The 27,506-nt window shown below is 45.0% G+C and overlaps 1 protein-coding gene across 4 annotated transcripts in view; it reads right to left on the bottom strand.

Annotated features, from left to right (window-relative positions):
* Positions 1-27,506, bottom strand: part of CHST11 (carbohydrate sulfotransferase 11) — a 265,715-nt gene that overhangs the window by 186,745 nt on the left and 51,464 nt on the right. The window lies entirely within an intron of this gene.

The following is a 27,506-nucleotide window of genomic DNA, read 5'->3' as shown; positions in this document are numbered from 1 at the left end:
CCCATCTGCTCGGTGCACACATATGGATTTAATTTTAGTGCACATTGAGCCACCTTGGCAATAGGAGAGGAGAAGATATTTTCAAATGCCTGCACCCCACAATGTAAGGTTTATGTTCCTCGAGGTAAGCAACATTCCACACAGCTTGTGGAATGCAGCACGGTCAGAGGCGGTGTGAAATCTGGCCCTGAGGTTTAAGGACACACAAACCTCGCCCAGATGGGCAGATCAGAACACCCAGACATGGAGACCCCACGCTGCTGAGGCAGTGTGCAGTTCAGACCTGGTGCCTGGTGCCCTGCGGAGCATCAAGGACAGAGACTCCCACAGATGAGCTGACACTCCACAGGGACAGTGTCCGACTCCACCATCTCCGCACGCCTGGTCATCCCGCCCCCGCCCCCTGAAGCCCAGGAGGAGGAGGCATCCCCGCAGGGACGTCAAGGACAGAGCCCCTGCACTGTAACAGCCCACAGACTCCAAAGGGCGGTGAAGCCTCTGAAAAGAGGCTCAGAAGGCGTAACGGGCTATCTTTCCACATTTACCAGTTTCCTTACAAGAAGAAATAGCTCCCACCAGCAGAGATTTTACAACTCAGTATGGTGTAGTCTTTTCGCCAAAATCTTTGTTGCAGAAAGATGTTTCACGGAAATGCAAATGTGTCAGGTTGTACCCTAATTAGCTACTTTCTAAAACATGTATAATTCACATCTTAAACTGCCTAATGAAGATGGGGTGGTACAGCTTCATCACAAACTTGGCTTCTGCGAACAAAGAATAATTGAGCTCCTGATATAATAAAAATTTTTTTAAAAAACTTAGCCCTTCTGCACTGCCGCTTAATAAACTAGTATGCAAATAATCAAAATGAAAGCTCCCACAAAATCAATTGACACATTCATTCTGTTCTTTAATCTGGCAGATTGGAGATGAGCTCGGCATAAACCACCCGGAGCCAATAAGGGATTACCTCCTCCCTCTGAGCTTCCTTCCTTCTTGAAAGGAGACACACAAACGCCAACAGTTTCTCTCGTGTCCTCCACGCGGTCAGCTGAAATCCATCCACCCAGCAACCCTCAGACATGTGTTTCTAATGGGATCAAAACAAATTTAAAAGTCACTCCACGCTCAGCAAAAAGTTCAGCGAAGTGGAAATTGCTGAAGAGGAGCCTTGAGCGGCAAGTGACTAACGGCTGCTTGGAGGAATATTGTCGGGAATTGTGTTCCTGCTCAATTTCGCTGGCTCTGAGGGGAGGAGAGTTAAGGAGCTCAGTCTTGAGACGCGCGAGGGAAACCACAAACTGTTTCAGGGCCAATGTCTTCGTGTGTGGTGTCTGTTACACCAGCAAAGAACACGGGAACGAAAGGAACAGAACGCGTTCCGCCACGCTGCCTCCTTAATATTCGCAACTAAAAAACCAAACAGGTCACAGACATTTTAAGTCAGTCGGTTGGCTCAATAAGTTTATTTGCCCTTAACATATTACATCACCCTGACAATAATTTTGAAGGAAAAAAAGAACTCAGTTACTTCAAGCTGAACCCTGCCAAATGCCAAGAAACCATATTTTAGGGTTGGGGGGGGGGGTTGTTTTGTTTTTTTTTTTAAAGCATCTCTATTAACCCAGGAGATTCCTTTTAGTATTGGGTAACTTTAACCTCATTTAAAGAATTGGGGGAAGGGAACATCTTAGTTTCATTCTAAAGAAATGTCTTGGAGGGGGATTAGAGGAAGGTGGTCAAAAGATACAAACTTGCAGTTTTAAGTACTAGGAGCTGATAGGATAGCTACTGTTAACACTGCTGGAGGATATATAGGAAAGGTGTTAAGAGAATAAATGCTAAGAGTTCTCATCACAAGGAGAATTTTTTTTTCTTTTCCTGTATCTCTATGAGATGATGGATATGAACTAAACCTGTCATGGTAATCATCTCACAATATTTTTAAATCAAACCATCCTGCTGGACACTTTAAACATAAATCAGTAACGGATATCAGTGATCTCTCAATAAAACCAGGGGAAAAGTTGCTGCATAATTAAAATTTTAAAAATAAAAAAAGTAAAAAGAAATGTCTTCATATTGCTAGCCTTAGGGCAGTCTAGGAGGCTTATACAAACAGGGTGCAAGCAAGACCCTAAAAAGGCTTATTCTAGAAAAGCTTCACATGACCCGCAGGCCATTTCAGAGCACTTCCTTTTCTCAGCATATTGATCGGCATTTGCTGCCAGCTCCTACGTTTCCATTCTCCCCACCAACCCTTACCGATTCACAAACCACCACTGTCTTAGGGGAGCACAGCTGGGAAAGAACCGTGTTGAAGAGAATCCTTTCATAATGCCAGTAACCCTCCCCTCATTTATTTATTCTATTTATTCTGTTTTTGTTGGCAAATGAGATAAAGGAGGGGCCAGGACAGGCACAACTATCAAAATAAGACTTGATGAAAAGTGCTCTAAATAAGCCATCCTCCTACTCAATGTATTTCCAATGGTTATTTTTTCCCCTAAATCAGGGGAAATTAAACTCATGAGACCAACCCTAAGTATTTCACAAAATACCGACAGTTTTATACTGGATGCCAAAGTAAAGTGCAACTAAGTGCAAAACAATAACTGGATCCATAACGATGGGGAAACGCGATTATGCTCACAGGTGAAACTTCTTCCAGTGCTGAACCCAGGGCTCCTCAGCTTCCTCGATTCATGGTCTGTGATGCATGGCCGACTGGGGTGATGCAATGATGCAATGAGTACAGTAAAGGAAGCAGGTTCAAGAAACATGATGGAAACTCATAAAACAGTGATCCAATCTGTTGGACGTGTAGGTGTTCAAGTGACTTGGGGACTGGTCAAGGGAAAAGATATGAGTATGAGAGGCCCAAAGAAAGCTTTATTGGGAAGGGACGTCCTTTGTAGCAAGACCACCCAGAGGCTCGGCTCAAGGTTCACCATTCAGAAGGGGAGAAGGATCAACTCCTAGGGGAGGGGAACCAGAGAGGAGACTTACTTATCTAAGCACTGTCACTCAGTGGCGGGAGGGAAGAGGGGCCTTTGAGTCACAGAGCTCCAAGGACAGTAGCAGTTTGGGGTTTAGAACCACAAGGCTCCATCTTATCAATGACCAACAGATGCTGGGTGCTATTTCACAGGGTATGCAAAGCAGACAGATCCTAAATGGCTAAAAATCTACTTGTTTGGGCTATTTTTAAAGCAATTGCATGTGTAAAAATTTGCATTTGGTGCCATTGGGTCTTTGAGCTTGTGGGTCTCACTCAGGCTGCAGTGCAGAAATACATACCTTGCGGCCAAGACACAGTGGCCATCTTTGGCTCATTTACATAACACAAGGGACAGGGGCGATCTTCATAGAGGAGGCTGGGAACAGACCTTGAGGGAATGCTCTGCCAGTCAAAAAGGCAAAGGAAGGCACTCTTAGCAGAAGGAACTGCAAAGGCACATACAGTGACATGGGCAGTGTCCCGGTCTTGACGTTCAAGACAATAAGGCATGAAAGGCAATCAGTGGGGCTAGAAGCCAGGGCACAAGGGAAGGTGGCCAGAGAAAGGCCAGAAAGAAATGAGCCTAACATATGATGTGACACTTGAGTGACAGTTCAAAGATCAATTCTGATCTCACTACTTTTTAGCAGGTGTCATATGGTAGGTTACTTAATCGCCCAGCCTCCATTTCTTCAGCCATAAAAGCGGATTGTAAATGATACATACCACCATGCTAGCTATTCTGCCTGTTACTGATGTGTTAGCAGGCAACCATAGTAGTGGTCTGGCCTCAGACCTCATGTCAAGAGAAGCTGACTCCATACCACTGACTGCAACAGAAAGAAGTGACTATCTGTAACCAAAAATATGTCCTGGCCAGATCTGTGCTGAGAGAATGTACCTTGGATGGGGGAGACACAGAAGGCAGGAAAACCAGGAGACCACTGCAACAGTCCTAGCAAGGAATACTGAAGGCCTGGCTAGAACAATAATAAAAGGAACAGAAGGAACAGGAACTGCCAAGAAATTTCTCAGAGAGCATCAACAGAGGGTAGGAGGAGAAAAGGATGAAAAAGAGGGGAAAAAACGACGATGACTTCAATGCTTCTGTCCAAGGATTTCCCAGTTCTTTGTCTCCATGGCTTCATCTCTAAAGATAAGTGACTTGGTAGAAAGAAGCAAGGTTATAAACATGGCACAATCCTTCTAGGAGAAAAATGTCACTTTCTGACACAGTATTTTTAAAAGGAGAAAGGAGGAGACAGATGATGGAGGTGAGATGTGGCTGATGGAAACCATAAAGGCTAGCCAGAACTCCATTAAATTAGCCTCAGTGGGATTTGTAGCAGGAAAGTGACATTTGTCTTCTTCTGGGTTTTAATGAGTCCAAAGTCCACGTGATTTCTCAATGAACCATCTCTACCAGAAAACACTCCTACAGAGCATTTAAATCATGAATAAAGATCCACAGAACAAATCCCTTCATTTATTTCAACTGCTTCAGAATTAGAAATTCGGTTTTCACATCCTTCCAGGGACAAGGATTTTGAAAACCTCAAAGGACTGTCAGGAGGCTGGATAGCCAGACTAATGCCTTGAGAAGAATTCCGTGGAGATTCAGGCGTCTTCAACACAGGCCCACAAACATGCAAGTGGAAGGGGTTAAAAGTAAAACCAAGTCTTAACCTACATTTAAAGGTAGTTAGGCTTTTTTCTTCTTTTCATCAACTTTTCCTGCAATATCTTAACTAAGCTGCTAAATGGGTTGTTAAGACTTCATGCTGTAGTCTCCCCTATTTCTAAGTTGTCAATATCCCACCAGCTTTAATATCCATTTCTGTCACACGGGACATTGAGGGGTGTGGTTATGTTGACAACTTAAAGCCACAAAAAGGTGTCAGAGGTACCTGGATATTGAAGAAATTGTTCAATGGAACAAAGTGCAAGCTAAGGTGCTCTAAATGGAAAATAAGGGGCAAGTTAGGAAGCAAGTTCATGCAGGATGATCTTATAGGCTAAGATCAGAAATGATGATGATCGTTGACGGTGGTAATGATGGTGGTGGTGGTAGTAAGTTATTGAACCCCTAACACTTGAACAGAAACCACCAGTTGTTCCCTAATAGCCAATCTCTCTTTTTCACATAAGAATAGAATTTTTAGTTGGGGGTCAGTTAAAGACTAAAATTTCCCTAACTTACTTTTGAATAACATGGTCATACGGCTAAGCTCTCACCAATGGGATGAGGCAACTTTCAGGCCACACCCTCCCTTTCCCTCTTCCCCTTCCTGGCTGGAATGTAGAAATGATGGCAGGAACTGAAGAAGCCGTCTTGGACCATGAGATAGAAGGCACATATTAAGGATGGTAATGAGCCAAGGTAAAAGAAGCTGAGTCCCTCCTCACTGTGGGACTTTCAAGCTTCCTGGGCCCTCTACCTATGGTATCCAAAGTAGGTACCATGGTTATCTTCATTTTACCATGGAGGATACTGGGGCCCAGCGAGGCAAGTCACTTGTTAAGCAAAGAGTAGGGCCTGGTTGAGGGCCCCAGAGCCAGATTCTGGGGCTTAGACTATGACATGTCCATACAACTATATTCAATAGCTTATTGCTATAATAACCTATAAAGGAAAAGAATTTGAAAAAGAATATATATATAACTGAATCACTTTGCTATACACCTGAAACTAACACAACATTGTAAATCATGTGTGTGTGTGTATATATATATATACACACACACACACTCATTTTATATATACACTATATATATCATGTATATATATATATGTGTGTGTGTGTATATATATATGTATATAGCACCTTCCCACCACATGTGTGCGTGTGTGTATATGTGTATATAGCACCTCCCCACCACACAGTCAGCCTGAACCAAGGAAGGAATCCAACCAAGTTCCAAAGATTGAGGCCAGGCTTAACAGCCTCTCCAGCCAAAGGTGAGTGGACACAACTACTTGCCTGCCCTTGGCCATTCCAGTCTCTGGGGGATTAGCTTGCCCTTCATCTCCTTTCTCTCAGATTCAGGGAAGCTCAGCTAGAGACTCTGCCACTTCTCCATCTAAATCTCATGTCCTCTGCAGAGCAGATCTGAGCATGATGGTGAAACAGGCATGCTGCTGAAGCCTGCAGACACAGCTGTTTCTTGACATCAGTTGGGTCTCTCAACACTAGACTAAGATCCTCTAAGTCTGGTGAGGGGCTTATTGCATTTCTACTCCTTTTTAATCTTCTCACTTCCCTTCCAAAAAGTATGGTCCCCCCTTCACGGTACAATTCAGAAAGAATTGCAAAGTCAGTCCTGGGGACACAGCCGCACACAGAAATGCTGTCAAGGGCACTGACTCGAGAAACAGCCAAGTCGTCATTCTTCTTTCACAAGTTTTCAAAGTCAAGTACAACTAAAAAGTCCCAAGAGCACCGAGAGTGAGGAGTGAATTTAAAATTCTGTCTGGACACCAAAGAAAAAGCAGCATAGAGGCTGGTTCACTCACTAACTTATCTTAGGACCTGACAAAGTCTCAGAAATTTCCCAAAGCAGCAGAAAGAAGAGCCACTAGTGACCCAGCTCTCTAGTAGCAGGGAGCCCAGGGAATTCACAACAGTTGTAGTGAATAGAGCTGTTACTGAAAGCAATTCCCCTCTATGTTTTCAAATGAAGAGTGAGTTAAAGGAGTTTTCATTTTTCTCGCCAGTTTTGCTGAAATTTTGCTATACTATTGAATATCTTCAGAAGATTCTGCTTTGGGTATCAAGACCTGCCAGAAAGGACCTGGAAGCCTTTAACGTTCAGATCTTCTTGCTCACACGTAAGGACATATCACCCTCTAGGGAAAATTGGCTCACGTTTATCCAAAGATAACCTTCCTTGAAAGGGTGTCATAATGGTTAGATGAGGTATATGCTCACTTGACATACAGAATGTGCTCGATCAACACTAGCTAAAATTACTGGTTGTATCACTGTCACCTGGGACACACCTGTGGGGAGCTAGCAACACCCCATAGAGAATCGAGGTTGAATTCTGTACTCTTCTAATACAGTTCAAAATGGGGGAACAAGGGCATCCTAAGGCAACAGAGCAGTAAATGGTGTGCTTTCACTGATTCAGTAAATGTTGATTAATTACCAGACTCAGAACTGCGAGTTAGGGAGAAAAGATAAACAAAATCCTTAGGCTCAACATTCTCAGAATCTAATGTAGGAGAGAGACAAAGGAACACACAAGTACAGAACGACTGATAAAGCTGTGGCTGAGGTCAGTGCTGGTGCTGCAGGCGCATCAGTGAGAAGATCCAAGCCTGCGGGGACAAGGAGGGGTGGCCATTCAGATGGCCCTTGAATTTAGCCAAACGGTGGCTCAGATGGTGCAGAATCTGCCTACAATGCAGGAAACCTGGGTTTGATCCCTGGGTCAGGAAGATCCCCTGGAAAAGGGCACGGCTACCCACTCCAGTCTTCTTGTCTGGAGAATTCCATGGGCGGAGGAGCCTGGCAGGCTGCAGCCCACGGGGTCGCCAAGAGTCGGACACGACGGAGGGACGGGGCATGCACACACACCACGGACACAGCTGCAAGAAGAGAGTGGCATAAACAGGCTTTCACTTAACAAAGAGCGTGCTGGTGGTGACGAGGAGAAGGGGCCTGGGCCAGCGAGAGCCTAGAGGCAGGCAGGCCACGGAGGAGACAACACAGGGGCCAATTGGGCGTGTGTTTAGTTGGAACTTGGTTGTTTGGCTCAAGACACAGTCTCTCGCTACCCAGGGTCCTCAGATAGGAGTCTTCCTGTCCATGTGGATTTGAGTCTCTTCTCGGACTCGCTGTTTCTGCCTGTTCCCAGGCTGGTCTGATTCCTTACCACCAATACCTGCCATGGTCTAGGGGCCCCCTAAAGCTAAACAAATAGCGGCCTGGGGAACAGGAATGAAAACAACGCTGCAGTGTCTTCCAAACATAAGTTGGGAGCCTGGAGACCCAAGGCCTGAGAGTCAACCCTTCAGAAGAACAAGAACTCTGGTGTCCCCAGCTGCCCTTTGAGGCCCCTCTAACAAGCGCCCCTTACAAATAACACCCCAGCAGGAAGCCCATTAACACCTCACAGGGGCAAACCTCAGGCCTTGTAGGAGAAACTTCAAAAGACATCCCAGCAGCACAGAACACCAGAAACTCATCAATCAAGTACACCATCCCAGGAAGTAGCCGGCTGAACTGGGGGAAGGAGTCGAGCACATAAATTAAGGGTCCCTGAGCCCCCATATGCCTCTCAATTTATTACCACAGAGGCCAACTGTACTCCTTAAGGTTTAAAAAGGATCAAGGCTTCTATAAACAGTATATAGAACTACCTTCCATGGGAAAAAAAACATCAAGAGAAACCCCCCTCCTCCCTCTCCTTTTAGGAAAACGATCCTTTTGTGAAATTTCCACTGCACCAAACCCATTGCTTCAAGTGTTACTGAAAAGTCCAACTTGCTAGTCTGCCCTTTAAAAAAATATAATGTCAGCTACAATTACCAATTGCCTTTTGATGTGTTGAAATTCATTTCAGAATTGGATTTTCTCCTGAGTGGGTGACCCCCCTGAATGACACGCTAACAGCTCAGGCCTGTTAGCTGAAAATCTATGACACTGCTCAGAGGCTTAAGGCAGTTTTTCTTCTCCCCGCTCTCTACACACACAAACACCATCCCTTTCGTTGCAGAAAGAGCTAGTTCATCATTCATGCCCAGCACAGCAAAGATGCAGAAAAGGGCTACAGGAGAAGCACTGTGTGCTTAGTCGATCAGTCGTGTCTGATGCTTTGCGACCCCACGGACAGAGCTCGCCAGGCTCCTCTGTCCATTGGGATTCTCCAGGCAAGTATACTGGAATGGGTTGCCATGCCCTCCTCCAGGGGATCTTCCTAATTCAGGGATCAAACCCAGGTCTCCTGCATTGCAGGCAGATTCTTTGCTGTCTGAGCTACCAGGGAAGAGAAACATTGAATGAATATTTCTCAAGGGATTGTTAGTTGTGTAAAACCAAAAAGCACATGTGTCTCATTTCCACCACTAAAACCCTCTAGTCACCCAGATTTACATATACACATATTCGGAATAATCCCAATCCCTTTTCTCCTAATAATCATCAAAATAGCTCGATTTTCCAGAGCACTTACTACAAACCAGGCCTGTGTTAAGCACTTGGCAAATCTTTGCCCTCACTTCAGCCTCATTATAATTCTCTCAGGTGAATAATACCGTCGCTACTCCCATTTTACAAGAAGGGAAACTGATGTTCAGAGAGGCTAAGAAATTTGCCCAAGGTCACACAGGTAAAGAGCAGTAAAACGGAAGACCAAATCCCAGTGAGTCCAGTCTCAAACCTATGCTCTGAATCACTCATTTTAACGGCACGTCCCTGTGCTAAGATGGAACTCTCTGCCTTCCAACTGGCCTTCTAGTTTAATACATTTAGAAGATGTTTTGCACTTAAATTTACCCATGGCTCAAAAAGCAATTTTGAATATTATACATGATAAGGCTTTTTAAAAAGCTTTTAAGAATTCCATTGGGTACCTTAAGACTTTTTTGCTGTTCTAAGATTTGGTTTTTTTTTTTCTGGATTACAATTTCTTCCCTCTTCTTCTGTTTAATAATACAAGTACTTATACTGTGCTTAGAGTTATGCAAAACATGAAATCCAACTTCACAACTTGGGTTTATAAAAACAAGTGGGAATGTCACAACGGTTACATGCTGTGCTTTTTTCAAAAGAGATGAAACCCGAAACAAAATAAAAATAGGTGTGTGTCAAGTAAGAAATCGAAGTAAGAAATTTGACTTGAAATTTAGGAAAACATCTTCCACCCTAGACTGCCATTTCCTTGAGGACAGCAATCATGTCTCATGTTATTTTTTTAATCCCCAGAGCCTAGCACGAACTGGCACATAGTAGATGCTTAATAGACATGAGTTTGAGCAAACTAGGGGAGAGAGTGAAGGGCAGGGAATCCCGGCATGCTGCAATCCATAGGTCACAGAGAGTCAGACACAACTAAGCAACTGTTGTGCTCAATTAAGACGCTTAATAACCGCTTCCCAAAATGGAGGGTGGATGGACGGCTACATAGATGGAGGGTGAAGGGATGCTTAAACCACTGCTTAAATACTGAAGTTATCTCTAAGGAACTTGTTCTTGCTCTATTTCTATGTTTAAGACTGTTTTCTGGCCAGATATGTAATTTTCAACAGTCCATCCTGGACTCAGATAAACAAATGACCCAGCTTGAGAGCCCTCTAACACAATGACAGTAGGGCCAAATGTCAGCTGCTTCCGATCCATGACCTTCCCCCAAGGACAGGCAGATGGATGCCAGCAACTGCACTCTATAACCGCCCATTTACTAAACACATACTGAATGCAAATAACTGTTCCAAAAGGCAGCCCCATTTGTCGGCACCAGAGCATGTTTGTCATCTTCTCCCTGTGTCCTTCCCATTTGTCAGTCACCATAGTGGGAAGCAATACTTAGTCACTTTGAGTTAGTAACCACTCTAGAAAACAAGTCTTGCAGTGCCACTCGATTCCAATGAGAAGCAAAGAGAAAAAAACAGTTCTCTGGCTTCTGTGAGCACTGCAGCTCCAAGGCCGCCGGTCAGAGCCACAACTCACATGCATCTATCTCCTTTCCCCAGCAACACAGCGCATGAGACAGGCTTTTCAAGATAAACTCAGAGGTGGGGTGTGGGAAACCCACGTGAGATTCCCAGAACACCCGTCTTCAAAGTGCCTGTGTGCAGCAGGGTTCCCAAGGCATTCAGTTCAGTTCAGTCACTCAGTCGTGTCTGACTCTTTGAGACCCCATGGACTGCAGCACGCCAGGCTTCCCTGTCCATCACCAACTCCCGGAGCCTACTCAAACTCATGTTCATCGCATCAGTGATGCCATCCAACCATCTCATCCTCTGTTGTCCCCTTTTCCTCCCTCCTTCAATCTTTCCCAGCATCAGGGTCTTTTCCAAGGAGTCAGTTCTTCCCATCAGGTGGCAAACGTACTGGAGTTTCAGCCTCAGCATCAGTCCTTCCAATAAATATTCAGGCCTGATTTTCCTTTAAGATGGATGGTTGGATCTCCTTGCAGTCCAAGGGACTCTCAAGAGTCTTCTCCAACACCACAGTTCAAAAGCATCAATTCTTCAGCGCCCAAGGCATTAGAAAGCAAATAAAGAAACTTACAAATCATTTGCCCTGTTGTAGTGTGGTATGCTTACATGCTCAGTCATGTCTGACTCTTTGCAACCCCATGGACTGTAGGCCACCAGGCTCCTCTGTCCATGGAATTTTCCAGGCAAGAATGCTGAAGTGGGTTGTCATGTCCTACTCCAGGAGATCTTTCCAGCCCAGGGATCGAACCTGTGTCTCCTGTATCTTCTGCATTAGTAGGCAGATTCTTCCCAGATTCCTGGGAAGCCCCATAATGCAGAAATAACAGGCAAACAAATCAGAATTCTGAGCAAATGCCAGTGTTCTAACAAGCAATGAAACATTCTTCATATAAGAACCTGACACTGCTCTCTGGTATTACAGAGCATCTTAATATTTCATTTGGGAAAGCTAAGGAGAGGGATGTGAACACTCCATTTAATCAGGAAGGGAAACACAGCTCACCTGATGAGATCAATTTCTTGTCTCAGGTCATAGAACCAGGAAAGGGAAAGAAGCACGTTTTACATCCCACTCTGATATATTTCTATTTGCTCAAAAGAAACACTTCAAGGCTTCATGATGAGTGCCAGGCCATATTCAGGTAAGTTCCAAGCTGGGAACAGTTCCCATCTTTATGAGGTTTCCAGACATCTAACAGTGAGAGCCAAAATTTAAACTGGCTTCCCTGACTCCACAAGCAACAAGTCCTGCATGAGGTGGTAAGAGTTCTCCCAGCACCAAGCCAGCCAGAGGAGGAGTGAGGGACAGAGTCGGGGGTGGGGGAGATGGAAGAAACTCAACCCACACATCTGAACACAGAGAGGAAACTGCAAGCTGACTGACTCCATCTTCAAGCTTTCATCTCACAGACAAACCTGTGTCTAGGAAATGTACACGGGGGCACCTGAACAGAGACAATCCAATTGGACTTTCATGCTATGAAAAAGGCCTTTTAAGGAGCAAATTATTCATTTCTAATTAGTCAAGCATCACACCTTCTCTTACTAGGCAATTTCTTATAATTTTCTTATTTCTCACCCAACCCATCCCAATACATGAAAATAATGTGCTATGAAAAATAGAGCCCAAATCTAACACCACTACATAGCCAGAATATTTAAACCTTCAAATCATTTATACCACACTGCCATATTGCCTTTATCAAAGAGGATTAGAATAAAACCAGCCCTGCAGAGGTTCCCAAACATGGCTAGGGATCAAAAGAAGCACCAGGAAACCTCTTCATTTTATTATTATTACTATCGTCATTATTTTGGAAGCACCACTTGGCTTGTGAAATCTTAGTTTCCTGACCAAGGATCAAACTGGGGCCCTCGGCAACAGAAGTGGAGTCCTAACCACTGGACCGCCAGGGAATTTGCTAGGGAGTCTTTTTATGTGATGGAATGCTGGGTCCACCTCTGGAGATTTGAATGAGTGGGTGGTCTAGAAGGGCCCAGACATCTAGTGCAGGGGGTGCTAGTGTTGGAAAGCACCCAGACAATTCTGATGACCAGCCTGCTTGAAAACCCCTGCAAACAAATCACTCTGGAGGAAGGCTCTCCGGACAGCACACACCTTAATGTATAGATCCACCAAGAAATGAGGGAGACCTATTCCACACAAAGTACAACGTCAAGCCATCTTTACAACATCTTCAAGACTGGCACAATTACACCTATTTAGGGGGAGATCCCCTGGAGTAGGAAATGGGAATCCACTCCACTATTCTTGCCTGGAAAATCCCATAGACAGAGGGGCCTGGTAGGCTGCAGTTCATGGGGTAGATAAAGAGTCGGACACAATTTAGCAACTAAAATAACAACAGAGAGGAAAACTGGGCCTCAGCATAACACAGTCATCCCTCAGTTTCCATGGGAAATTGGCTCCAGAGCACCTCTCCCACACCCGTGGATATCAAAGTCCCCAGTGTTCGACAGCCTTAGAGTCAGCCCTATTTATCCACAGGGCTGCGAATTCACCCACTAGCAGACTCAATCCTGAATCCATCAATATATACTGATTTGCACAGCACGTATGAATTCCTAGGCTTCCCCAAGAAAGCCAGTCCTGTGCTCCTAGAATGCTGAGAAAAATCTTCTAAGAAAAAGAGAGTAAGTATTAGAACACAGAGACCATAAAAGTACTGAAAAGGCCAGCACGGATTTAAGAATGTCTTGACTTCATTTCCCATTATTGATTAATAAAACTGAGAAAGCAATACCAGAGGAGACAGACATGCCAATTTTATCAGCTCCAGCAGACTCCAGAATTTTCTGAGTGTGGCTAGGGTGTGAGGATCCTGTTGGGATTTCACCAGCAAGCAGAACTGGACCTAACAAGTCCAAGTCCATTCACCTGCAGGGCAGCTCTGACGGCCGTAGCCTGGGCACTGCACTCGGCATGCAGGAAAGGGATAATGGCAGAAAACGCCCACTGGCAGGGAAAGAGGATACCATTTCCCAGGCTGGGGGAGGCACAGTCCCATCTTCAGACGGTAGAGAAGACCCAAGCCCATCTCTCCTTAGTGTCTAAAGAATCAGAGTGTGGTACCCTGAACACCCCCATGCAGGACACCTTCCTCCAGGATATCATCTCTGTTGGACTCCTCAGGCTGAAGAACAGTCTGCTCTCTGGGAACTGGGTCAGGGCCAGGAGGAGACAGGAGCATGAGGTTCATATCTGGCCACCCCACTAAATCAGTGTGTTCCTGGCCAAGTCAGTTCCCCTTGGGCCTGCATTTCCAAAATGCAAAGGCAGTATGAAACCCTCTTTGAATTTCCCACCAGCTCTGACAACACATAAAACCCAGACTACAGTAGCCACTGGGCTGGCAGGATAGTCTGTGCAGTGGCAAGGTGTGGGGGAGACGCTGTAGGAGGGAGAAAATCACCCTGCCTGTAATTGTAATGGAGACTCATCTATAGGACACACACACTGCCATATGTAGGCAGATAAGAAGGAAGTGGTTACATAGGAGAAGTAAAGGGTAGGGACCCAGAGAAAAGGACTATGAGTTGTGGTTATTCAGTTGCTCAGTCATGTCCAACTGTCTGCGACCCCATGGACTGCAGCACACCCAGGCTTCCCTGTCCTTCACCATCTTCTGGAGTTTGCTCAAACTCATGTCCACTGAGTCGGTGATACCATCCAACCATCTCATCCTCTGTTGCCCCCTTCTCCTATCCTCAAATTTGTCTTACAGATGGCCAAAACATGAAAAAACACTGAAATCAAAACTTCAATAAAGTACCCCTGACACTGCTCATAATGGCCATCATTAAAAAGTCTACAAATAACAGCTGGAAAGGATGGGGAGAAAAGGGAACCCTCCTACACTGCTGGTGGGAATGTAAGTTGGTACAGTCACTGTGGAAAACAGTATGGAGGTTCCTCAAAAAACTAAAAATAGGACTACCATATGATCCAGTAATCCCACTTTTAAGCATATATCCAACAAAGCTAAAATTCAAAAAGATACATACACCTCAATGTTCATAGCAGCACTATTCACAATAGCCAAGACATGGAAACAACCTAGCCTTCCATCAATGGACGAATGAATAAAGAAGATATGGTATATATATATAAAATATATATACACAATGGAATATTACCTGGCCATAAAAAAAGAATGACATAATGCCACTTGCCTCAACATGAACAGACCTAGAGATTATCACACTGAGTGAAGTCAGTCAGAAAAAGACAAATACCATATGATACGTTCATGGAGAATCTAAAATATGACACAAATGACCCTATCTACAAAACAGAAACAGACTCAAGGATATAGAGAACAGATGTGTGGCTGCCAAGCGGGAGGAAGGTGGGGGAGGGATGGATTGGGAGTTTCGGATTAGCAGATGCAAACTATTATGTTTAGGACGGATAAACAACAAAGTCCTGCTGTGTAGCACAGGGAACTATGTTCAATATCCTGTAATAAGCCATAATGGAAAAGAATTTTAAAAAGAATGTACACACATGTGTAACTGAATCACTTTGGTGTACAGCAGAAATTAACACACCATTGTAAATCAACCATACTTCAATTAAAAAAGAAATGTTTGCCTTAACATTCCCTAGACTTGAGGCTAATGGTAAATCTCTAAATCTTCCTCTGTGGCTCTCCAAACCCAACTACTCACTGAGTAAATACACATGAGCAACTAGTTGCACGGGAGGGCCTCCCTGGCGGCTCAGATGGTAAAGAATTCACCTACAACGTAGGAGACCTGGGTTTGATCCCTGAGTCGGGAAGGTCTCCTGGAGAAGGGAATGACAACCCACTCCAGCATTCTTGTCTGGGCCATCCTACGGACAGAGGAGCCTGGCAGGCTACGGTCCACAGGGTCGCCAAGAGTCGGACACCACTGAGTGACCAATATCTACACACAACTGCACTGGGGGTGGGGGGACACTGAGATCAACTGTGATCAGTACTATTATTATTCATTATGATGATTAGTAATATTTAATCAAATCAACTGAAGGAAAAACACATCTAATTAAGTGATACTGAGATTCCTTTAATGGATGAAAAAAGTTCATGAGTAAGACTGGGAACACGTCCAATTCTTTCCCCCCTGACTCATATATTCCAAAGGAATATCAGACAGTTGACTTCAGAACAAAAGGCCCACAGCCTCCAAGGCCACAAAACACATGGGGAGATGCCGGCCTCGGCGCGGTAGATTGTCTGACTTCCGGAGCCGAGTCATGCCAAGGTCACGGGCTCTCAAGGGAATTCAAAAGCTCCCCCTCCGATGCTCAGAACAGACTCAGTTTAAGCCACAGAAGACATTTCACTGGTTCAGTTCAGAATTTGTCCTGTCCACTGCCAGGGCCATGCCCCGGGCAAGAGATCCTATCTCAGAACAAAACTAGTACACCCTAAGAATCCCCTTGAACAAATGCTTTGGAAAAAGAAAAAGCAAAGCAAATTAAAAAGCAAGCCCAACAACCGGCTCAATAGTAGCAGTGGTTGTACTCCTCCTAACCGCTACCCATGATCTAACTAGCTCTTCTTACTACTAACAACTGCTATAACCACTCTGCTGGCGTATCACTACTAACTATGAGGCCATACCACCTCTCACTGAACAGACCCACGTCTATTCCTTCTTGGTTTATAAAGCATTTACTTGTGGGGACCTTACAGCATGTGTGTGTGTGCTTAGTCATTCAGTCATGTCCAGCTCTTTGGACTGGAGCCCGCCAGGCTCCTCCATCTATGAGATTTTTCAGGCAAGAATACCAGAGTGGGTTGCCACCTCCCTTCTCCAGGGGATCCTCCCAACTCAGGGATCAAACTGGCATCTCCTGTGTCTCCTGCATTGCAGGCAGATTCTTTACCTGCTAAGCCATCAGCAAAGCCCATCTTACAGCATACTTAAGACCATATGAGATAAGCAGAGCACATATTATTAGACCCATTTAACAGATTTTAAAAATTGATGCTAAGCAGTTTCAGAAACTCCTTTAAGGGCTTACAGCTGATAAAGCAGTAAGTTTTTGTTGTTGTTATTTTAGCTACTGCATCCCACTCACTGCCGCAGCAGGGATGTGAAGAAAGACAAGCGACTCTGATGACAGCTCTGTACCCTTGTCCTGTGACAAGGGAGGCCAGCAGAAGGGGCTCCTATGCTCCAATAGAGTTTCCTTCTCTTCTACAGCTCGGCCTCTTACACTAGACACACACACACGTGTGCACACACTTGCACACATGCATACACACACATGTGTACACACGCTGCCAGCAGTCTCCCAGGAAAGTCAGGCTATCGTCCTCCAGAGTTCAACCCCACACCCTCAGAAGAACCTTCACGGAACCAACTGGGAAAGTTTTGCTGAAACAGTTCTCAGGACAGCTGTCCTGGTCCAGCTACCACACAGAAAATCTTCACGTTTTGGCAAATCCCACTGCAAGCATGCTTCCACGCTGCAGCCTCACATGAATGGAAATACCAACTTGAGCCAGGCAAGTCCAACACGCAATCACAAAAAGTGCTGGTGTCAACTCAGATCTCATAACCAGTGATTATCCATCAAGCCAGGATTGTGATAACGGGCTCCTTGGGGGTCACGTCACTGGAGATGGTCAGGGAGATGGTCACTAAAGAGAGAGTAGGAATTGGACAAGCATGATGACAGCCTTAAGAGCAAGGCAATCCACTCACTGTTCCACAGGTATCTCCAGCCGGATCTCCAAAAAACAAACCTCTCCTCCAAGGTCAAAAATGCATCACATGAGTGCCCCAAGGCACACGTGCTTTTGAGCATGCCAGGGCAGATTTCCATCTATATTATGTTGTGCCCTCCTCTAATTTTAGAGGAAGCTGGCTTTAGATAATTGCGTGAAAGGTGCTTCCTTTCTAAACTGCTGTAATTAAACTAGAAAAACATCAATTTGTAACTTCATAGTAAGAGAGTTTCCTGAAAACTCCTTAAAGGAAGTCTGTAATTGATAGACTAGCTAAACGTCATACACAGGCATGACAATCCACACTGAGTACAAACGTGAAGGCTCAGATCCCCTGATAGAGAAACAGCACTTTTGTCCACAAAAGTATACCATACTTCTATGCACGGCTGGTACTGTTATGAAGAACAGATTTGCAGTTATCTATACAGTAGGGGTCCCCAGCCTCAAGGATCTAATGCCGGGTTCTCTGAGGCAGAGCTGAAGCAATAATAATAGAAATAAAGTGCACAGTAAATGTAATGTGATTAAATCATCCTGAAATCACCCTCCTCCCCCAGTCCAAGGAAAAACTGTCTTCCATTAAACCAGGCCCTGGTGCCAAAAAGGCTGGGGACCGCTGCTCTGCAGTATTAGCTCTATGATTTGATTGAAGAGAGAAGAAAGCATTTTTTCAAAGAAAGACTTTTTAAGAAAACAATAGTTTCTATTCAAATGCATAACACCACCTTTTGCAAGATAAAAGGACTTCGGAGAAACACCATAAGCCTCCGAAGTACGCAGTAAATTACTTCTTTTGTTTAAGGCAAATTAATAACAGATCATGGATTACAAAAAAAATATAAACCCTCCCAACATCCCTAGCTGGATGTTACATTCATGACGCAGCTCAGGAGATGGCATGTTGACTGTTTTGGAGAGAAGGAGTGAAGGGTTGGTTATAATCACCTGCCCACTCAGATCCTCAAGTCCTCAAATCCTGTCTCATTACCGGAAGTGTTTTCCCGCAAGTGACACGAATGATTTTCTAGTCAACCTTTCCTTCACATAAGTCGCCATACGCAGAGGAGGGGAAAGCCCGGGGCCCGGTGACTGTGACCGTGTATCTGCCCAGGCTCTGTAAGTGCTGTCCGGGTCAGCAGGCACAGACGTTCCAGGGTCTGAGACGGAAGGCCAGTCCAGGGGCTTTACGAGAGTCCAGGCGAACCTGGCATAGAGGCAGCTGACAAAACTCCCTAACATCCCTTACCAAGCCTCCAAGAACCCGTATAACTAATAAAGGAAATACAGCGTGAAAATGTGTGTAAATGAATCTTACCTCTTACCCACGGGCTCCTGGCATGCACACTGCTGGCAGGCTTGCTGACTCAAAACTGGAGCTTATTAGAAATGAACTGCATTTCTCACTGCCGGAGTGACCTTACAGCCAAAGTGATCCAGAGTGCAACTACGCAGTAGGAGAATGTAAATGCACACAGTAGGGATGCAGAAAATGCTAGCTACTCTTAAGAGAAGGGACCAATTATAAAATATCTGGCCTAAGTTCACCAGGCTCATCAGTAGTCAGTTTAGGTAACACCACTTCACTGTGACTCCATGTGCTGCTAAAAGATAGAATTCTTCCTGGAACCTAAGGATTTGGTTCAGTCTGAAGTGAGGGCAAGAGAATCATCAGCTACTGATATATCTGGCTACTCAGTGTGGTCAGTGGACAGCAGCCTCAGCATCACCCTGGAGCTTTTCTGAAATGCAAACTCAAGACCCAGGCCAGATCTACCGAGGAATCACAATCTGCTTTTTAACCAGATCCAGGGGGTTGCAGGGTTGGGGGTGGAGGGGCGGCTTCCCAGTGGCTCAGTGGTAAAGAATCCACCTGCCAATGCAGGAACCAAAGGTTTGATCCCTTGGTGAGAAAGATCCTCTGGAGGAAAAAATGGCAACCCACTCCAGTATTCTTGCCTAGAAAATCCCATGGACAGAAGAGCCTGGCGGGCTACAGTCCATGGGATCACAAAGAGTCAGATACAACTTAGCATGCATAAGCACACTCATTGTGGGGGGTTCCCCACTTCAGGGTATGCTTTATAAAGGATGACTGCTGGGACGGGGGGTCAGGATGGCTCCCTCATACACCCCGGTTCTCCAAAATAACCCTAACTCTGCCAAGCTTCAGAAGAGGATGGGCAGAAGGAAGAAGACACTGTAAGACTATTAAAAATAATCCCCCAGAAAGATGTCAATCCATTGTGGGTCCGTCACTGAGACAGACTTCAAGGGACTCATCCACATTCATACTGAAAAGTGGATTCAGTGACAGGTGGAAGGCCTTGAGGGTCGAGCCCAGGAATCCCACCAGGCACTGAGCTTTGGGGTACAATGTTAACTTCTTTGGAGAGTCATCAGCCTCCTCTTCTGCTGCATCCAAGATTTTATGAAAGAAAAAAACCGTAAGGATCAAATTCCACTTTCTCCAAATTACTTAACTGCTGAGCCTAGGAAAGTTACTTAACCTTCTGGAACTGTCTTTCCAGTCTTTGAGTGGAGGTAACAGCCCTGACATGGAGAAGGAAGAGGGTGAAAGAAGATGACACAAGAGGGTGCTTTCCAGGACACCCTAAGGGCTCGAAACATGGCCATCTGACAGTCTAGAAGGAAGCGCCAATAACTCTGTCCCACAACCAGTTCAGGCACAGTAAGGGGTGCAGGGGAGGAAATGAGTCCAGAAGAGTCCACCATGACACAGATGCACAGAGGCACTTCCTTCAGGCTCTCCCCACGTGCTCCTTCCAAGTGCCCTGAGCGGACTGGAAGATGAAAACGCTAGTTTGCCAAGTGTCTGCAATCCCTTCTGGTTGCCATTCCTCTTTACAGCAGGCGTCCCTTTCATTCTACAGGGTCAGGGGTGACATTAGTCAGCCAGGGTGTCCTGGGGGCTCCCTGGGGCAAAGAAGTCCTTTTATTTTAATTTTTGTAAACCTTTTATTTTATATTGGAATACAGCTGGTTAACAATGTAGTGACAGTTTCAGGTGGACAGCAGAGAGACTCAGCCATACACATACCTGTATCCATTCTCCCTCAAACTCCTCTCCCATCCGAGCTGCCACATGGCATTGAGCAGAGTTGCATGTGCTACACAGTAGTACCTTGCTGGTTACCCATTTTAAATAGAGCAGTGTGTACATGTCCATCCCAAACTCCCTAACTATCCCTTGCCTCATTCTTCCCCCAACCCAACCACAAGTTCATTATCTAAGTCAGTGAGTCCATTTTTTTTTTGTAAGTAAGTTCACTTGTATCACTAAAGAAGCCAGTTCTAAACAAATGTGTTACCAGCAGAGCCACAGAGAAAAGGTACAAAGACTTCTCTGCCTTCCTAACAGGACAGCCCTCCTCCCCTTTCACACCCCACCAGCCAGGCTACCCAGAGCCAACCACGAGGAGCTGGAGCCTCCACCCTTCAACTCAGGGAGGCCTCAGGCACGCTCCTCAGCTCGGGGCCCTGCATTTCCCACCACCCCTGAGAGTGGAAGAAACGATGTCCACCTCTGCGCATCGCAGGTCAATTTGGAAGCTGTCAAACGGCAGCCACACATGAAGGATGGTGATCATTAAATGGGAAAATAAAACCACAAGATGACATTTTGGTGGCTGGTACTTTAACAAAAGGATCTAAGCCAATCACAGAAACACAACTCCCTCACCAAGACAAGAATAGACACCGTGCTGTCAGCTGCAGAATAAGGTTAGATGAGAGGAAAACGAGAGCCGAGGTCTCTGCTTCCCCAGCTAACGCCCGGCAAGGGCCTGGGCCACACCGAGCACCAAGCTGCACTGGGTGCATTCCCCCTTTAACCTTCTCTACAGCCCTGGGACGGCCGGTGGAGGGAACGCTTTCACTCTACAGATGATACAATGGAGGCCCAGAGAGGGTAAGTAACTCACTGAAAGTCACACAGCCAGCAAGCAACCTAACCCCAAAGCAGTGGTTCTCAGTGGGGGTGATTCTGCCCCAGTGGATGTGTAACCTTGTTGGGAGACACTTCTAATTGCCACAGCTGGGGGATTACTACCGGGATCCGATGGGGAGAGGCCTGGAATACCACCCAACCATCCCACACTGCACAGGACAGCAAAGAATTGTTCAGACCTCAGTGTCAATAGCACAGATGTTGAAAAGTCCCACTCTGGAACTTCCTCTTTTACCCACTGCACTATATCAGCCCCCTTCTTGTTTTCTAATGTGCCCGAAGAGGACAATAGATACGATTTGAACATAACCGTAAATCAAATGACCAAGCTCTGTGACCGGCGCTGAAAATAAGTAACCCCCACTGTGCACACCTTGCTGAGTTCCACTTTCTCCAATGCTTCCCTCCCAAGGTTCTGCAGCTTGCTTTTCCCTCTGCTGGGCAGTTCTTCCTCATTGCCTCCAACCCATAGTGTGGGCTCAGGGCTCACAGATCACCTCCTCCGCATTTCCTAACCGCCCCCACCTCTCCTCAGAGCGCTGCGCACGCCCTGACATGACAAGTACCTGGACCTGTGTAGTATTTATCTAATTTCTCCCACCAGATTGGAAGCTCCCTGAGGGCAGGGATCTTTTTTCTGTGTCACTTAACTGTTATCTCCACACCACTCATCCATGTGTCTGGTACATGGCCGGAACTCAAGATATTTGGTGAAAGAATGAATGAACGAACTGATAAACTAGCTTAGGGTTCTTGCTGAGGAAGCTGAGGGTTTCAGCTTTCCCCAAGCTGTAGCCGCATTAGGACAAAGATCTCTGTGCAGAACCTGCTTCATCTTGCTACAACAATCACTGCTCTAAACTGGGGTTGGTGCACCTTTTCTGTAAAGGGCCAGGCTAACACTTTCAGCCCTGCTGTTTCTGGATCAACGATTCGACTCGGCCACAGTCAGACAAAAGCAGCCACGGAAGATCCAGGCACGAACGCGCAGGGCGAGGTTCCAACGATACTTTAACAACACTGGTAATTTGAAGTGCATGGAATTTCCATGTGTCAGGAAATATTATTCTTCTATGATTTTTCCCCCAACTACTTTTTAAAATGTGAAATGATTCTTGGCTCGAGAGGCCAAGAGAAAAGAGGAGATGGGCTAGACATGGCACGTGGGCCATTGTTTGCCCTTCCTTGTTCTAGGTCTTTGTGAATTTGGGTGATTTATTAAAAACAAAACAAAACACTGCACCCTGGGGGTGGCCCAGAGTCCCTTCACGATCGCCACCTCATTCGTCCGCAGGACAACGCTGGAAGGGCGGTCTTCACTCTTTCTAGCTCAGGTTACCTCTGAGCACACTGAGGCCTGGCATGATGCACCTGAAGTCACAGAGCCGGGCCTGGCCACTCCACCGCCAGAATTCTCCCTGCACTTAACAGACTGTCACAAGTCTTTGCCAGGACAGATACAAGGACCTCCATCAATCCATTACTGGTTTTCATTTTTTAAAACTGAAGTATAGGTTGATTTACAATGTTGTGTTAGCTTCAGGAACACAGCAAAGTGATTCCATTATACACTATAGAGAGATAGAGAGATAGATAGATAAGAGAGATTCTTTTTCAGATTCTTTTCCATTACAGCTTATTAAAGGTATTGAATACAGTTCCCTGTGCTATACAGTAGGTCCTTGCTGTTTGTTTATTTTATATATAGTATCTGTTAATTCCAAACTCCTGATTTATCCCTCCCTCCCCACCCTTTCCCTTTGGTAACCATACGTTGGTTCGATATCTGTAAGTCTGTTTCTGGCATTATTTCATTCTCCTTTATGCCTGAGTAATATTCCAAAGTATGTATATATACCACATCTTTGTCCATTCATCTGTCGATGGACATTTAGGTTGCTCCCATGTTTTGACTATTGTTAAGTTTTATTGCTATGAACATTGGTGTGCATATATCTTTTTGAATTATAGTTTTCATCTTTTCCAGATATATACCTAGTAATGGGACTGCTGGCTCATAAATGTTGCTCTATTTTTAGTTTTTAAGGCATCTCCATACTGTTTTCCATAGTGGCTGCCATTTTTGGTTTCAGAGAATTAGCAGGGAACATTCTGGTGAAGTGAGCATCAGCAAAGATTTGTGCATTAAAACACAAATACCAGGGACGTCCCTGGCTGTCCAGTAGTTAAGACTCCACGATTCCACTTCAGGGGGCACAGATTCAATCCCTGGTGGGAAACTAAGATCCCACATGCCCTGTAGTTCAGCCAAAAAAAATAAAAAACCCACACACAAATACCAAATCAAGAGGGCAACTGTACATCATCCATTTCACAGCACAGATGGTTGTTCAACTTGCCTCAGAGAAAGAAAATGTGGATACCAGCAGCCTCCTGCCTGCCCTTTGGCATTACAGGAAAAAGTTAACGACACAGAAAATTGGCTGTGCTGCCCAGGACTGCAAATAGGAATTCTAAAGGTGAAGCCTCCACAATAAACACTTAGTATTATATTTTAATACCTAAGCCAGGCATGACTTTTTCCACCTTAATTTCCTAAAGGTTCCCTGAATGGTAATTAAGACACTCAAACCAAAGGCAAATACTCAGGGGAAAAAAATCCACATCTAAAAAGTCTGAACTGCATTCTGCATTATTTCTAAGGTTATTACCTCTGGACACATGGACATATCAATAATACTTCTCAAATCTACTGTAACTAATGTTCTCTCAATGTATGTGAGACGTGACACACACATACACACACACACACACACACACAAAATTCAATTTCAAACACTCTGTCAAGGAAGAGTTAACTACCCTGCCCCACCTCCACTCAGGAATCAGGTCATTTTGAACCCCTGGTGGAAATGCAAAAGTAACCCTGAGCTTCACCCCTGAGGACCTGAGCACCCGGAATTAAAAAGGAAAAAGGAAGGAAAAGGGAAATGGCCATAAAAACCAGGGCAATAACTCAGCATGCAGGCAGTAGGCATCCTTCCCTCATTCTGGTAGGGAATTCTTTAGGCGAAAGCCAAAGCCTAATAGTTAGGGCCTCCATAAAAATGCGGATAGATGAAACCTAAATAAAAACAGCCTGGGCACCTGAGTCTGGTTCTTCATACTCTGGAATTCAACATGGCGTTTCAGATTGGATTTCTATGGATCCCATGGAAGCACTTGTTCTGGCTCCAAGATGCCTTCCTCTCTACCTCCTCCCTGTGGTCCTAATTCTAGCCTGGACTCAACTCACTGAAGAACAGCTTTCATCTTGCTCCTTCCTGTTCAGTTAGCGCTTCAACAGTCCTCCTCTCTATGAACTCCCTCTGTCTCAATAACAGATTACTAGTCAGTTCAGCTGCTCAGTCACGTCCAACTCCTTGTAACCCCATGGACTGCAGCACGCCAGGCCTCCCTGTCCATCACCAGCCACGGGGCTTGCTCAAACTCATGTCCATCAAGTCGGTGATGCCATCCAACCATCTCATCTTCTGTCGTCCCCTTCTCTTCCTACCTTCAATCCTTCCCAGCATCAGGGTCTTTTGCAATGAGTCAGTTCTTCACATCAGGTGGCCCAAGTATTGGAGTTTCAGCATCAGTCCCTCCAATGAATATTCAGGACTGATCTCTTTTAGGATGGACTAGTTGGATCTCCTTGTTGTCCAAGGGACTCTCAAGAGTCTTCTCCAACACCACAGTTCAAAAGCATCAATTCTTCGGTGCTCAGCTTTCTTTATGGTCCAACTCTCACATCCATACATGACTACTGGAAAAACCATAGCTTTGACTAGACAGTCCTTTGTCAATCTGCTTTTTAATATGCTGTCTAGGTTTGTTATTAGTGACCATATAATCGGTTTCCCCAAACAGGACACTTTTGAAATGAAAGGGGCACTATAAAAATTATTCCGGAACAACCACAATAAACCAGGACTGTCCCAAACTGGGGAACAGGTCACTCCAATAAGGTCTTGGAGGGAGAGCACTTGTCTTAGCTTGTTAACTCCGTCCCACCTTTTCAACCAAACAGTCCCACAGAGCATTGAAACACCATAGGTGCTGAGTAAACATTTGTGGAATTGAAACAGTAGGCACTTTAAAACGGTACCACAAGTACCAGTTACTACAGATTCGTCTCCATAAAGGATCATTATAAAATATAATCTTACCAGAAAAATCCCTCCTCCTGATATTCTATTTCATTTTACTTCCACCATGGCTATTTTCTAATCTCTCACTGATTGTGATTTTGTATTAATAATAACAAACAGTTATCACTTACTGAATCCTGTGAACGTTAACCACAGTTGAGGAACCTTAGATACATCCTCCCAACAACCCCAACAAGGAATGTATGTGTAGAGTTAAGTCTCTAAGTGAAGAAACAGAAGCTCAGCAAGGATAAATCATCCCCATAAGATCACAGATTCTGGCCAAGCTCATTCCCTTCCATTGACTAGGAAACTTGCCAACCTTAATATCTCGGTTCCACAGTGTTATTTTTCAAAACCAATGTACCACTGAGACGAGGTGGGTAACATTCCAAACTATACAAAGTCATGAAATTGACAATGCCTCCAACTCTACCACTGACTGTCTACTGTACTTACTCTAACACGATGTGGGTGCAGACTAACTGAAAAAGAGGAGATTTGGAAGATCACTGGCAAAACTCTGCGATAACATACAGCACAGCCCCTCTTTGAGAAAAAGCAACAATTGGCAGAAAAAGAGCCTGAAGCAGAAACTGGCATCTTGATGTCTAAGTACCAAATAAGCTTTCCTGACCAGATGGAACTCACAAACAGAATTTCTTAATCGATGAAAAGAAGTGAGCACCTGCTTTTCTGAAGGGAGGTGAGGGAAACAGTGGGAGGAGGGGAAAGAGATTCTATTCCTGAACAGACCAGCGAAAGTTAGTTTTTTGGAGAGGAGGGAAGTTAAGCTGCAAACTCCATGAGGGTACAGAATGATTGAACCAAGGGTTCTCTGGCACTTGGTCCAACTTTTAAATTTTTTAATATTTATTCACATATTTATCTGGCTGCCCAGGTCTCAGTTTTTAGCTGAAGCAGGATGTTCCTTGCAGTGCACAGACCCCAGGTGCGGCACACATGCTCCAGAGCGCCAAGACTCAGTGGTTGCGGCACCCAGGTTTAACTCTTCCGTGACATGTGGGACCTTAGCCCTCTGACCAACGATTGAACCCACACCCCCTGCATTGCAGGCAGCTTTCTTAACCACTGGACCACCAGGGAAGTTCCTGTCCAACTTCTTGGCCATGAAATTCCACACATAAAACCTGGAAAATCCATATCCCATAATGCTTTGATTGATGGCAGCAGCACATCTAACACAAGAGGTTTTCTTTAAAGTGAGATGCTTGTGTTTAATGTCCAACCTCCACTCCACCTATTTTAATGTACAAATTTCCCAGGACCATAAAACTAGGGACTCTCGTGGGTACATTCCTCAAATGACAAGCTTCCAAGATACTTTTCACGCACTCAATGGGTTGTTGACTTCTCCATTTAAAAAAAAAAAAGAAAGAAAGAAATTCAGGAACCTTACATATACACTTGTAGGAATCACAAACTGCCTTCTCATAAACACTCGCAGGAAATAAGCTGAGCGTCTCAATCCCAACAAAGAGAAAGTTTTGTTTGCCGAACAAGAGTCTCTTCATTAATGCCTCGTTTGTATTGATTATGGAAGACACACTGTACAATGTTTCCACGATGAGGAGAAAGAAACAAAGTCTTGCTGCAGTCACTAAATTCAGTAGTCACCAGCTCCCTGCAGGTTAAAATCTGCTCCCAGAAGCACACTTCACCATCCTTGATCTCAAAGGCTTTAAACCAAGCAAAATGAGTACTGGGCCCCTGTAGCTGCCAGCCAGCAACACCACATATGCAAACATGTAACCTAAAAATTCACTGTGTTCTAGGAAAGAGTAGTGAAAAGCATAAATCACAAACAGCAGCTCACATTCTCCAACCCCTCCTTCCCAGTCCAAGATGCTCATTTTGTCACAGAGCTTGCAGATCAAGACCCAGTGTTGCATGAAATCAAAGTAGGATTTGGTTAAGATTGGCTTCACAGCAGAAAATCAGATAAAGG

Source organism: Cervus canadensis, chromosome 21 (assembly GCF_019320065.1).
Source record: "Cervus canadensis isolate Bull #8, Minnesota chromosome 21, ASM1932006v1, whole genome shotgun sequence".
In the NCBI taxonomy this organism is placed as follows: Eukaryota; Metazoa; Chordata; class Mammalia; order Artiodactyla; family Cervidae; genus Cervus; species Cervus canadensis.
The sequence above is the reverse complement of the archived record's forward strand: the minus strand, read 5'-3'. Positions and strand labels throughout refer to the sequence as shown.